At 39.8% G+C, this 15,209-nt stretch overlaps 2 long non-coding RNA genes across 3 annotated transcripts; one reads left to right on the plus strand and one right to left on the minus strand.

Moving 5' to 3' along the window:
- Positions 1-823: 823 nt before the first annotated feature.
- LOC149917924 (uncharacterized) lies at positions 824-6,394 on the plus strand. Its single transcript, XR_016467352.1, has 3 exons — positions 824-1,097; positions 2,538-2,645; positions 6,276-6,394. It is a non-coding gene; the product is annotated as an uncharacterized LOC149917924 (long non-coding RNA).
- Positions 4,833-14,777, minus strand: LOC149917925 (uncharacterized). 2 transcript variants are annotated; one of them, XR_016467354.1, is made up of 3 exons: positions 14,450-14,777; positions 8,155-8,210; positions 4,833-4,952 (listed from the first exon to the last, which is right to left on the minus strand). It is a non-coding gene; the product is annotated as an uncharacterized LOC149917925 (long non-coding RNA). The 2 variants fall into 2 exon arrangements; XR_016467353.1 differs by having other exon boundaries at positions 14,438-14,777.
- Between the last annotated feature and the right edge of the window lie 432 nt (positions 14,778-15,209).

Raw genomic sequence — 15,209 nt, forward strand, 5'->3', positions numbered from 1 at the left:
GATGGGATGAATTCCTCCACTGATTTCAAATAAACCTTATGAGTTGAAGCAATAAAGAATGTTAAACAGTGTGCACAAAATAACGTGCTGTTAGATACCATATATGATGCTTCAGTAAACACTAAGGCATTTTAATCTTGGTTCCAACATAGTAAACTGCAAGATAATAAGCTAAGGAAGCATGCTATTCTTTAAAACTCTTCCAAATGCTTCTGCATACTGTTACCCTGTGCTTAAGACTGCTGGCAGATGCTGCTGTCACTTTCTTACTGTGTCATTGAAATGAAATTGGTCTGAAGTTCAGATGAACGTATTCATTTGTGTTGAAATTTATTAGTGTAACTTGCATAATGTGTCTGTGAGTGTGGTTGCAAACTATAGTTTCAAAGCATACTCAACTCCTGTCCATAATAAGTGATAAAGGACACTACAAGAGATTTATGTGGCCTCACTTATACCACTTGTTTAAAAAGAGCTCCCAAAGAAGATGTATTCTTGCACAAGAAGCCTATAGACAAAAGCACTCCAACACACCAACAAACCAGAGCAGTCAGCCTGAAGAAACAATGCCCACCTCTGTATCAGTGGCCTCATCGGTCAGAATTCCCCCTGCACACTACGAACCAGTTTCCAGTTCTCCTCCCTGGCCTGATGATATGTTTCATGTGCTGATTTCCATTTTGTTGAATTGCTCTGTTGGGATCAGCTGCCTCCCTTTTCATGCTGCACTATCAGTGTTAGAGATCATAGAATCATTAAAGTTGGAAAAGACCACTAAGAACATTTAGTTCAACCATCAACCCATCCCCATCATGCCCCTCTACCATGCCACATCTACCCTTTTCTTGAAAATCTCCAGATGCATATTACGCTTCTCTTCCAAATACGTGCTGAAACTCTGAAGAGCTGTGTGGTGGTGTAGGAACCAAAAGGCTGGATGAAAGTTCCATAAGATGGCAACTGGTAATGCTGAGCCTGCTGCAGACCATATATCAACACACACAGCTCCTGCTGCACCACAGAAGGCAGTGTGAATAAAGACATGTTGCTTTCTGATGACCCTGAGTGAGCATGTAATGTGTCCCATACATGGAAAGGTAAGTAGAAACCATTACGCATTACAAAGATGGATGATGTTTTCTGCTTCAAAAAAAAGCTACTACGTATTATAGCGTTTGATGCTGGAAGAAAGAGGGAGAGGAGGAGGTGTTTAAGTCATTAAATACTGCTGGCTTGGAAGGCTGTAATACTTAAAATTTTAATGGAGCAATGACACTATGAGACTTGTAATATGATGTGAAGTTCAAAGAATCGACAGTGTTTTCTGGGGTTTTGCCATTCTCATTAACAGAAGATCTTTTAGTTAATAAAGTAGAAGTAGTGGTAGACACAAAAGGCTAATGACCACTTCTGTCTATTGCAGTGAGTGAACCAAGACTCTTGAGATGTCAAAAGTACATGTTCGACACTTTAATCTCTAAGGAAAGAGGAACGCTTGTAAGAGTTAGTGTAACTTGAGGTGCAATGCAAAAGGCTGCCTTGAAAATAAGCAGGATGAGTCCTCTCCTACAAAATCTAGGAAATCTAGCACTTCATTGCAGATTACTGCTGATTGTAAGCTTAGCTGGGCTTTACAACAGCATGATTTGGCAGTAGTTTTAAAAATAACAAGCAACTATGCTACCTGTATGCAGCACACATCCAAACAAATGCAATGACCTGCTGTGATGTGCACTGGAATCTGTTCCCCTCTTTGATTTCATTTACATCACCGTGATGCAGCATGCTCCTGGGCCTGAACTGAGACTTGCTGTGGCCCCTGATTCACTGAAGTGGTGAAGGGTTGCCCCCTATAGGGAAGGAAAAATATATTTCAACCACCTCCTCAGTTTACATCAGGTTTCTTTTGCTGATTTCTGGGTGGAGCCTGGCAGGGGCTGAGTCTGGGAGTCCCCAAAGTGGCTTGTGGTAGGAGTATGCCTGTAGGATCTGCCAGGGAATGAGTACAGAGAGAACAGCCAGGGGGAAAAAAATGGTTTCAATGCCCTAGATATGTGGATTTATTTATTTATTTATCGTCATCCATAATAAATAAGCAACCTTTTATTTATTTAATGCGATACATTTGTAGATTGAAGACCTTTGCAAAAGCAGTGCAATATTTTCGTTCCAAATAGCTGAGAGCATCACTTCACAGAAATTCAGACGCTGAATTTAAGTGTCAATTATGCTAACAAAGATTAGGTTTCAGCTCTTCCAATACTATAGCCTCCTTTCAAGAAGCTTGAAAGAGTTGGTGTTTGTTATTCAACTGTCCCTATTCCTTTTTCTTTTCCATGATATTTGGTTAGCAAAGAGCTTCCATGATCCACTTTAAGTATAACTCTTTGTGCAAAAGTAGTCTGAGGGAGCAATGTCTTTTTAATCCCCATCAGTAAGGTGACCCTAAGTGTTTTAACTGCATTCATGTGCTGCCAGCAAGTTTTATGCTGCTGGTACAGATGGTATGGATAAGACTCTCTTTATTCTTCTTTTAGAGCTGAAACCTGTGTCAGTGTCTACAGTGTTTGAATAGTCTGGTTTTAATAGAAACATGAAAACGCCATATGGAGCCAGACAACCATTTCCTTCCTTCAGTGTGTTTGGTGAGTTTGAGTTTACTTTAACATGACATCTTATAAATCATGTATCATGTAGTGACCATACAAGGTTACCTTTTATTGAAAGGATATTGGTGTTGAGAGCTTGCTATGCTTGGATATTTATTAAGGAAATGAAAGATATCTAAAACATATGATATGCTTCGTGTTGCTAAACATTATTAGTTTACCAACAGAAAAGTGTTTCTTTTTCTTGCCCTCTGAGTCTACAAGATAAAATACTGAAATAAAATTTGCCCTTGAATTAAAGTCTAATACTGCGTACATCCTGTTGAAGTCACAGACTATTTGACAGCGTGTTTTGAAATCACTCCCGGCTTCATGTTTTATGCAGGAAGGAAACATACCTGTGGAGACAGCCTCAGGCAGTGGTAATTAAAATACGACCGTGTGCCACATGACCGTAAGGCATATTACTGCTTCAGCCCTTCACCTTGCAGTTGTTAAAATACTGGGCTAGGTTTATTAACAAAGCACCATTTCAGTGTAAGAAATGTGCTGGGGGTAAGAAATGTGCTGGGTCTATCGTCTTCCCCTTTGTAGGAAGGAAGCAGTAAGTGATAGCTTAGTAAGTTCTGTGACAGTGTAATATCTGTCCATTTTCTTCCCTGGCAGCTGCAGGTTGCCTAAAGCAAGTGGTCCGGCATAATGAATCCATCAGTTTTGGAGACAAAGCACAAATATAAAGATAGTAGCAGAATAGCAATGTCTGAATATATGCCCCCATGCACCCAGTCTCCTAAGTTCTCTGATTTTTCCTGATCTCTCACAACGATCAAATCTGAAAAATGCATCCCTGTTTATTCCTGTGTGTGACGGGCTGTTAACCAGAGTGGTCTGCTGACTTTTTCAGGAAGAAAATCCTGATTATCTCCTGGGACAACCTGTGCTTTGCAGGGACAGGTGCTGCTTTCATGTGTGACCCTCTTACCACCCATGAAACCATTTAGATACAGATCTCTCAACCTGCATCTCATCAAGCTGTGTGATGTAAAGTGACAAGGCTTTTTCAACCAGTTGAGATTGACTGTACTATGACACCAATGTTTGATTTCTTCAAACTGCTTTTAAAGAAAACAGGATTCCCAAGCTCTTCTTATAGGCATGAAAGTAGAAAAAACAAATGCCAACACATTTCCTTTTGGTATCACTTAACAGTGATCTGGAAAATAACAATTCTCTGTGCAAGTAATCCTTACAGTAGTAGTTCCTAATGCTCGGGAGGTAATAAATACAGTGTCTCTGCAGAAGTGGGGAAATGAAGGCTGGGAGAGCTCTCCACCACATCAGAGCCGCATTGTCAGGCACAGAGCCCAGACTTGTTGAAAAGACTCAAATACAGGACTTACAGCTGTCGGAACTTGGCAGTTCCCAGTGGGAGCTGGCAGGGTTTGGGGCAGGTCTTCCCACGTTCCCCATTCTGCTTGATGGAAAACCTGAATGAAGCAGGATTTGGTGCTGGTGTGGTGGCTGGTAACTGGAGTTTGTTATTTGGTCAGCTTGTAGGATTAGTGCTGAGCATGAGTGTGTCTTCTGTGCACTGTACAGACAGAACATATTTGCTTATGAATGGTTGTGCTCTTCGGGTGGTCCTTGTTTGGTTCTTCATGCACATGCATACAAGCCATCACACTACATCTGTAAACAGACTTGATGGAGCAGAAGGGTAACCAAAGACAGAAGTGGCAGCAGAACAAATAAATCACATCTTACCATAGCATCTCTATAGGCAAATCCTAATGTTTACAGACTCTGAGACGAGTAAATAAAGAACATTCAGAAGTACAAAGCATGGTTAATGACCATCTTACAAATCTGACTGTTCTTTCCTCACATTCACATTTGTTACTTTTGTTTTCTTTGTTGTGTTTTTTTTTGTGTTGGTTTTTTTTTTTTTTTCATAGAAGCTTAATCCCTTTTCATTTACATTTGATTTCCTATAAATAGCTGTGTTCTGTTTAATGTATTTATGTTTAAAGTCATTTTTACTTCAAAGGCAGAGGGACTTCAGATGTCATTCATTTACTTCTGGCAGGGGAGTTTGGACATCTGATTTCCTCTTGTCTTATGTATAAAGCTTCTAGGAGCTTCCAGGCATTTTTTCAGGCCATGAAATGACCTGCTTGAAGCTATCATCTGACAGATGTCTTCCCCACCTATGCTTACCTCACTCACCTTCTTTCCTGTGCCCAGTCCTTCTTCACTTTCTCTGCACATCACAAGGACTCTGTGGTTAGACTCAGAGGAGCTAGAACTCTGTGCCAGTCACTTCTTTGAACATCACTTCTCTGCCTGAAATAATTAAAGGCTTACTTTATTCAAGATGGATGAAGCATGGAGTTTCTTTCCTATGATTTCTGAGCTTTTAGAACTTTCTAATTGAGGTAGCTTCAACAGGCTGTGTAAATAGTTGCATTTGCACGATGGGCACAATCATCTTAGCAGCTAATGAAATCCTATACTTCTGCACCTGGGAAGTTGCTAAGTAATTGTAAATGCAGGGTCAAGTTTAGCCGTGGTGTAATTGTCATAGTTTTTGTTTTATGGTCCCAATGTGATTGTAAGCTTCGTTTGGTCTGAAAACAAATCAAACCATTTCCTGCAGAAGCTGAATGAAATGACGTGGGGATTCATCAATCAATGTCTTTTTGAAAAGCTCATTAGAACCAGCGGCCGTTAGAGGGCAATGGCCAGAGGTTATGGTCCTAAAGCTATCATTAAGTCTGGCCTGACATACAGGTTTGTAAACCATAACTCAAGGTTTCACAGTTAGGTAAATTTACACCAGCTGAAAATCTAGCCTCCTTCTTTTATAACGTGTACGATAACTATCACAATTGAAACATAGAGGAAAGCTCTCATTTTTTTTCGTGGAACAAAGTTATCTATCAATGTGTGTGTCTATCAGATTGACATAAGTGCATCATTTCAGTGGTGTGATTTCCTGTTTGTTCATGTGAGGTGGCAAAAGCCTCATAGCACTGAGAAAAAATAAATGGGAAACAAAGTGTTAAACGTGCAGAATATTTTTTCCCCTTACTCATCTTGTTCTACTGCAGCAGAAGGGCAGTGAAAAGAAGATTAAAAAATAAGAGCCAGTCCTTAAAACAGAGTTGTGATCAGTAGAGCATAAGCAGCACTTCAGAGTAAATTTTATAGAATTATAGGCAAAAAATTCCATTCAGATATGCATCATAGATTAAACAGAAAACAAAAAAGCACACAATGAGTACAGTGTTGTATTTTTCAAAGGAAAATATATTACCACAGCTTAAAATGACAAAATATCAGAAAGATTTCCACTTCACGGTATATTATTTTGTATTAGAAAACTTTAAAAGTGCTTTGGGCTGAGTTCAGAAGGGAAATACTTGGGTTCATTATTTGATACCACCTTATATCCTGTGGTAGTAAAACAGGACTTGCATTGTCCTCTTGGGACTGCTCTGAACAAATGCAGCTTGTACGAACCCTATGAGCTTCAGGGGGACAGGATTTTGCAAGGTCAGTTCATTATGGCCTTTTTTTCCTCTGACACTCAAACTTGAATGAGTTGTTGAGTTTCACTCCAGACAAGGACTGTTCAGTGTCTTTTTTTTTTTTTCTCTCCATCAGGTTTTGTTCATCAAAATGAGTGAAAGAGGACTCATTCCCCTGTACATCTTAGTGAGCCCAAGTGAAAAAGAATAAAACAGCATCTGAAAATGTATTATGGAGTTTGCCTGCTGATGCAAAAAGAAAATTAACACCTTGGCTGATAACTTGGATTGCTTTACTCTTATGACGTTTTACAGCAATAATTATCCCTTTCTGTGAAACAACACTTTTTAAGGAAGATTTTAATTAGAAAGTTTCTTTTATTTCCCATTGCACTCATGGTACCAAAAGGAAACATGTCAGTGTCCCTTCCATTAATTTATCAAATGCTTTCTGCTTTTTATAAAAAATGGATATCTGACACTGAAGAAAGATACAGTTTTGTGGATTGCCTTCTGAAGCTATACTGCTTTGTGTCTGCTTCATTCTTCTCTTCACTCTGACCGAAGGGTATTTGTGAGTTACACTGGGAAGCGGTAAATATGAAAATAGAATGAAAATAATTCAAAGTGCCTTTTAATAATGATCTGGAGTTGTGTGTTTGCTGTTCGATGCACATGAGGATTTACAAAGAGACATTTTGGAGACACATAGAGCTGAGAAGATTGACCTAACTGTATTTCTGATGCAACCAATTTGTTTCTATAAACATAAACTTCTTCCAGAATATGAATCAAGGAACCTGTCAGTGAGCTGAAGTTACTTAAGCATTAGAGGAGGCTTCTGGTATGTTAGTCTTTGTGGCAATAAAATCTCCTTAGGGAATGAAAGCAAATTTATGACCTGTTACTACAACATGTTTAACGTTTTCAGGCCTATCTCTGAATCTAGAAGATTTTTTTTTCTCCCTTGCAGTTTAATTTATTAGACATAGCTAGATTGAGGTATTCACAGAATTCATGGGATTACAGAGAAGTGGACTGGGAGGGGATCTCTGGAGGTCACATAGTCCATTCCTCACTGCAGGACAGCATATGGCTGTACATGGATCTCCTCTGAGTGATGGAGGCTCCACGGCAGCCCTAAGATCTCTATTTGATCGTTCTTCTTTAGAACACCAAAAAGTTTTTCCTAATGTCTAACCTAAAACTTTCTTCTAAATTATAAAACATTTCATTTTTGTCCAACAAAGTTACAGAGAAAAGGCTGTTTGCTTTCTCTTTAAAACAACAGTTTACAGATTCGAAGATCACTGTTGCATTTTGCATTAGTCTTTATCTCTCTAGAATATGAAGCCTACCTGTTTCTCCTAGATGCCCAGATTTCTCGTCATTCCTGTTGCTCTCCTTTCAACCTCATTGGCCCACATGTTCCTTAGAGTTAGTTGGGGAAAATATAATTTGGATGTAATACTCTGAAGTCTAGCAGGTATTGTGTAAAGGAAAAAACTTACATTTTTCTTGATCAGGGCAAAACTTCGTTTGTTTTTATGTTCATCTTTTGACCAACTGTAGAACCCAGATCATTACAAAGTAGTACCAAGCCAAATATACAAATTATACTTAAATTATGTTAGAAACTGTTGGTTGCTTATATAACATAGCAGTCACCTCGCTTGATCTGCATCCTATTCTTGGAGACTATTTCAAAATGATGGAGTTCCTCTGCAGTTCTTGTCCTCTTTCAAAACAGATGCAGAATGGCTCCCACCAATGTGAAGTTTAATAACTCTGCGCTCTCTTTTATCATTCAGTTCATTCACAATGAATAGTAAGAGGTGAGGAGAGACCTCTGTGGAATCCACTTCCTGCAGCCTTTGACAGTGAACCATCAGTAATTATCCTCTTCGGTGCGGCCTTCTAACTAGTTTTGCATTCACTTCCTAGTAGTATTCCCTAGTCCACATTTTTTCTCTTATTTATCAGAATGCTATATGAGACAGTGTCAGAAAACTTACCAGGGTCAAGATATATGATACTGACTGCTTCTCCCATGTCCACAAGGTCTATTATCCTGTAGGGGAAGGAAATTTCATTAGTGTGACACAATTTGTTCTTGACAAATCCATGCTGGCCATAACTCATCTCCTTGTTATCTTCTGGATGCTTACAATAGGTTTTTGATTATTTTCTCCATCATTTAAAGTAATATCGTTAGAAGAGAGAGAATTAAACATATTTTTTATGCATCTTGTTGCACATTTGTTACCTGAAACTACATGAAGATAAAATTTTATCAATTTGCTCTTTTTCTAAGAATGATAGAAATGAAGTTGCAGGTCTTTTTACAGGAAAACATGTACCTTCTGGGAAGAAGTCTATTTTCTGATTCCAGCCTTTTCCTGAATACATTTCTCTTTTTCCTTCTCTCTCTCTCTTTGTTTTAATGGGGGAATTTAATCAAGTAAATTAGAACTCATCAACCTTAATATACTCCTTCACTTCCATTGGCAGCAGTCAGGTTTTGCCCTATGTGACAAAATGTGCAAGTCCCTCTTCACCTGGTTGATGGAACTGAGAGGACTTGCTTCGATTTCCTCATCTGGCAGAAGTGGCACTATTATATAGTCCCACTGGGAAAGTACTGATGCTCTTCACACAACAGTCAGTAGAGAGGAAAACCAGTTGCTGCTAGTGGGGGACCTGGCAGCGTGGTTCCAGGAACAGGGCTACTGGGATGCTGGAAAGGGTCAGGAGGAATTAGAAAGAAAGGAGCAGTAAGGGCAAATAAACCCCTAAATCATTTTATTTTGTTTGCAACCCAGCAAGAAAGGAAATCTGTGAGATTTCACCTGGCAGTCACTGTTTCCTAAACTTGCTTTTCTTTAATCATCTATCAAGATACATACAGGCCATAAGGCTTGTAAAAGCTCTTTGTTATTTATTTCTTTCACTGATCATCTCTGGTTAATATTTATTGCATGATGTGGCAGGCAGAATAGAGTGACCTTTCCCTTTATCCCCTCTTCCCCCACTCTCTCTGGAGAAGGAGGTGGATGTGGTAGGTATCTCAATGAAAAGCATTCTTCCAGACTGTGCCAAATTCAAAAGCCACTGTGATCTAAGAGTTTAATACCAGAACCACAGTGCAATACTTTCTAATAGATCTCCACTAACTGGTCTTAATCAAGTCTAGAAATGTTCCATTTCTCTGCACAAGGTTAAAAAAACAAAAAAAAAAACCCCAAACAAGTGACAACAGAGAAATTGAATAATGTACAACCTTATCAGCTGCTAAGGGCTTTTATTGGGTACTGCCCTACATAGAAACTTTTAAACTGAACATACTGGTATGCTGCCCAGTTTCAATGAGATGAGCGTCAAGCTAATTACATGTAATCCTTTATGACAGACACATTAGGCTTTTAAAACACAAATACTCAGATTAAATGTGAATAGAAAGATAGAACCATGTGGTCTACTCCACATCCAGGCAAGTGAATGAAGGTTTCCCAGATTAGAATCTAGACTGTGCAAGTTTTAAGATGTTCTCCTAGACAAAGAGAGGATAGAGAACATCATACGCTACCATGTTTCTGAAGCTTTCCATTCTTTAGCAGAAATCATTAACCATTCCTTTGTTAGAACAGCCTGTTCATGAAAGGAAGTTCAAATACTTTTTTTTTGCTGCTTCCAATGTGTTTTACAAAAGGAAAATGCAGCTGTTTGTGCAGATGCTTTTGTACAAGAACTGAACTGTCACTAGTGCAACTTTAGCCAGCTGTAAAAAATATGAAGAAACAATACCTGGTCTTTTTAATTAGTTTTCTTTAATTTGCCTGTTTAATTGAAGTTCTTGGTATAGTACAGAACTTCATCTCCTTATGCTTCCACTTCCCATAATTAAATAAAGTGAAATAAAGTATGTCTCCTTCCACAGCTGGGATGTCACATATGTGGGCTATGAGCAAACAAAATCTGGGAGATATATCAACTACTTTGCTATTAGTTTTGCAAAAATTAACTTCCATTGCATGAAATAAAATATGTTTACTTGAAGTTTATGTTGAGTTGCAGATTTGTATCTTCTATAGGAAGCTAATGAGCTTTCTGGTTTTCTCTGGAAAAATATGCCAGGCAGTTTAGAATATAGATGGATTGCAGTGAGAGTTTTGATGAGTATCAGAACCAAAAAGAATTAACAGTAAATGGTTGATTTGAGATGTTGCACTTATTTTCCCCATCCATGTTTAAGTGGAACACAGCAACTTTTCTCTGACTTGCTTCTTCTTGGTGTGTTGGAGACTTGAAGTAACAGTAGCCTGGATTGGTCCTTGATATGCAATTACTTCATGGAGTACTGTACACAGGACTATGGGTGAGACTTAAACTACTCCTTTTTCTCATACTCTCCTATATGAAATGTGGCTGCTTCTGACCCTAATACACTGGTACACCACGAAGAAAGAAGAACAGCCAATTACCTTGGTCTCTAGCTGGAGGTGGCTTGGCTCTTCTTGTCCATCTGCAAGTTACCTGCTTGCTCCATTGTCTGTTGCAGTGAAACTAATGTGATTAATTTTAGTAGCTGTCAGTCTTGAGGCCAAAAATGGGAAAGGGGAGATGCTTGAGGTTTCTAGTACAAATAATAGCTTTGAGAAAGTGAGATTAATTCTTTACTGTTTCCTCATAAAACACAAGTTTTGGGTTCATTCACTGAAATGATCATCATTAAAAAAGGCAAAAGAGAGTTTGATTTTTGTTACATACATCATATGGTTAAAATACGGATTTCACTGCAACTGGACTTTGAGGGAGAGTCAAAAGTACAGATAGGTGAAAGGGGGTCATGTAGGACAAATCCTTTAACGAGATTGTCAACACAACAGTCCAGCTGCATCTGCAGCTCTTGCAGGGAAATGAAAACCTGGCTATGAGAAGCTCTGAGGATGCAGTAGGAAAAGATCATCCTTAATTTGCCTCCCTGGTCTTTTACTTGCTCCCTTAGTCACTGGCTTCTCTGGCACAGAAAAGGAGCTTTCTACTTGAATCTTGCATTCAGTCCAGGATAGTGTAATTCTCACTGGATATGGACTGTGTATTCCTGTGAGCAATTCACGAGCTTGCCTGCGTGACTGCAAGAAGCCAATGTTCTCTGGGCTAAAATGCATGACAAAATTAAATCACTTTTAAATTGGAGTTAATGCTAATAGGTATTTTTCCACAGAGCTCATCACGTTCTGTTTCACATGCGAATCTCTCTCCTTGGTTCATGAAAAGCAGTCGTTTCTTTAACCTTCTTTTTAAGTAGGTTTTTCCTCTCATTTCCTCTATGTCCGAAATACCTGACCACAGTTCCTGCTTATTATTAGTGTAACACCCATAATCATACTAATAACTGTCTTCATTTGCACAGCACCATTAGCCAAGCCTCCCAGCCAACCAAATGTGTGCCAAGGAAGGAATTGCATCTTTTCATTAGGATGTTAACAGTCTGAAGGCATTACAGGGCACAGCGTTGAGTGCCACCAGACTTGGAACTGAGCAGGTAAGCAGTGTACAGACATTAGTCCTGAAGGGCTTATCCAGAGGAATTTTTCTGGGATTTCTCACAGGAAAAGAGTGAGCCTTTGAGAAACATGCTCTGTGACACAGAGCAGTGCATGCTCATGTGTATGTGTCTTCAAAGGGCAAAGAGCAGCTAAATGGCCAGCTGACCTGAATGTCAGTGATTGTTGGATACCTGAATGATCTTTGAATGGGGAAGCAGGCTGCTTGCTTGTGGGGGAGGAAGGGACATGGCCCTTGCTCATGTGGATAAGCTCAAGAACATGTTAAACAGCTATGTGTATTTGTTTGGGTTATTATTAGCGCCCAAGGTAAGTTCAATGTCCAGGCATGATAGTACAGAAGCTTTGCTCAATGAGTATGGATATGTCACTCATAAAAATCTCTGCTCTGATCAGGATGACCCTTCCTTTGTTTTTGTGTGACACTTTGTGTTCTCTGTGGTTGTTCCATGATTACACTACAGGCATTATGCTGACATCCAAGCCTATGTTACCATCGTTAAAAATAATAATACAAAAATGACATGCTGTTTTCTGCAGTGCTTTAAGGCTACTTGCAAATTAAAAGTCAGCAGTGAGTGCAACAGGCTGCTTTCTCAGCAGTGTTGGCAATGCAGAGCGCAGAGCAGCAGCTTGGCCCCATCCATGCCTGCTCACAGATGTGTTTGTCTGGGGAATGAAAGCAGAAGCCAGCGCACTTCAAGGCTTCCCTGGGGCTCAGCCTGCTCCTTGTTGTTGACAGTGCTGTTTGATGCCTTCTGGGTGCATGTAGCCATGGGATAGGGTTATGGACATGTTTAATAATGATATAGTAAAGGGATATTTGGAGGAGTCACGTGGAGGCTGAAGGTCTACAGAGATCAGCTCCTGGCAGGACAGCAACTCCTTCCTGCAGTGCTGTGAAGGTCACCTTTAAATCTTTGTTTTGTAGTGCAGTGAAGCTTAAGGACAGTTTCCTTGTGCTCTGTATAAGGCAGCTTTTCTACCATATGGAGAAAGAATGGCAGCACGTCTGACTTTGTTCTTCACAGTTGCTCCTCAGTGCTCCATTCTTTCCCTTCCCTTCCAATAAGAAAGAAGGGGACAGACTCTTTAGCAGGATCTGCTGTGATAGAACAAGTGAAAATGGTTTCAAACTAGAAGAGGGGGAGATTTAGACTGGATAGAAAGAAATAGATGTTTAAGATAAGGGTGGTAAGGCACTGACGCAGGTTGCACAGAGAAGTGGTAAATGCCCCATCCCCACCCATGGTCAGGCTGGATGGGGCTCTGAGCTCCTGATGGAGCTGTAGCTGTCCCTGCTTCTTGCTGGTGAGCTGGACCAGATGGCCTTTAAGGGTTCCTTCCAACTCAAACAATTCTTTGATTCTATGATTCCTGCACCCAGCTCCTCTCTGGAAGTGATGGCTCCTGGTTCTGCTCCTTGTCAGCATATTGCTGCCTGCCTCTGCTTTTGGTTTAGCTAGAGCCAAGCTTATTATTCAATCAAAACTCAGCAGGAGTTTTGCTGAATTATTGTAAACTCACTGGGGCAAAAGCTGTGCCTTCTTACTCAGCAGTGGGAGACCACGCATATTGATTGTTGCTGGGAGAAAATAAAAATGAATACGTTCACATTGATTACATGTGTTCTTACTATGAGACTCTCTGCACAGTCCCAGTATATGTCTATTTTCTCTTTATGACTATTGGCAATAAATCAACTACTTTTTTTTTCCTCCTCTTTTCTTTTTCCTTTCCCTTTAAGTAATCTAATGTTCTGCAAAATGAATTTGAATAAGAAGAGTTGACTGTAAAATAACTTGTGGGAACGTATGATAAGCTGCCTTAACTTCCCAGTCATACTAAAAATCCCCCCTTGACATGTCTGAAACCCAGACAGTTCCTCCCAGATGCAATTCAGATGGTCTGGGCCCAACAGACACAAGTTCTGTGCAAGTTTTATGCACTTCATCTAATGAATATGCAATTTTTTTCCAATGCAATTGTGACAAATGGTACAGCTGGGGACCAGACATTCAGAGCAGTGCTTTTCTTCCAGCCTGGGAAACTACAGATATTTGCTTTGTTCCAGGTATATATTGGACATTTCTGAATTTTAAGCACTAAACCATTACTTATTATTTTATCTTCCAATCCTCTGTTTCATGTCACATATCTGCTACAGACAATGGCATTGAAAAGCTTAGACACACTGTTCTGACTTAAATTCCTGTTCTCTGGAGAGCAAGTTGTTGGTTTATGAGCAGGAATTGAGCAATCCAAGTGCATGATGCTTGTATTGCCATATTAAATTGAAAGCAAAGAGCTGTAAGTAGGGCTGACATTTCTGTCTGTCAGCCACACACAACAGATATGAACTGAGAGCAAGCTGGAGGGAGGCAGAAAAGGGTGAAAAGGGCACTCTCCCAAAGCAGAAGGGAGCCAGATGGAGTGACACCACAGATAAAGATTCAGTGTATGGGACTGTGCAATGGCTCTGTAGAAGGAAACAGAAAACGGAAGGATCTGAATATCGATGGAAATGAAGAGAGAGAAAACATGATGAAGAGTAATGGGCAAGACAAAAAGAAAGATTATGCCTGATACAGTGGAAGAGATACCCTGCTGTTGACATCTGCTCGGCTCAGGAGGAGTCTCCCTCAGAAAGATGTTGAAATACTCTCATTCAACACATTTAAAAATAGACTAAACAAACCTCAGTGAGCCAGACTCTCCTCCTCATACTCACATGGGGCCATACCTCATGCCTGCATGTCCTTTGAAGCCTGGGAATCCTTGTAGAATGAGAAGGGCTGAGCTGGTTGCAAGGCAGAAATCTGGTCCTGGGTCCTGCATTGTCACAGACATGGATCACATGAGTGATTGTCTCTTTTCAGGTCAGAAACACCACACTGGCACATGGCTTCCTGCAAAGACATGAACTCAAGGAAGAGACTTAAAGCAAAGCATGTGTCAAAGGGCTTTGCAGAAGCTGCAGGAGGGCTCCACATAGCAAAACACAGGAGCACCCACTTCCATCCAATCTCAGCAGAGCCCTGATAAATGCATAAATGAACTTTTTTTCCTTGTTACACAGTTCTGAGTGATGACAGTATCTCTACGATCTTCAAGAGGAAGTAATCATTTGCTGATAAACATCTCCTCTCCAAATGTACCTAGTAAAAAGACACATTCTTTTGTATATATTTAATTACAGGAGAACAGATTTTGTCCAAATAATTAGGTAATTTAAACTATGCAGTCTTTCCCAAAGAACTATATTTAACCTTCATTTGAATTTAATTTCCACATCACAGTGCCCCTTAAGCAGTTCTGTAAGTCAAAACAGTGATCAAATATTTTTTAAATGTCAAATGTTGCTTAATTGTGGATAGCACTGAATTTGTTTTAAGAGATAACAGCTTTTGATCTGCTGCTATTTTTTGTCTGTCCCATTGTCATGTTTCTCTTCATCAAAAGTTTCTGTCAACTGTTTAATCCATACAACACCCGACTTTCCA

Source organism: Phasianus colchicus, chromosome 5, assembly GCF_987193195.1.
Source record: "Phasianus colchicus chromosome 5, bPhaCol1.hap1.1, whole genome shotgun sequence".
NCBI classification, from domain to species: domain Eukaryota; kingdom Metazoa; phylum Chordata; class Aves; order Galliformes; family Phasianidae; genus Phasianus; species Phasianus colchicus.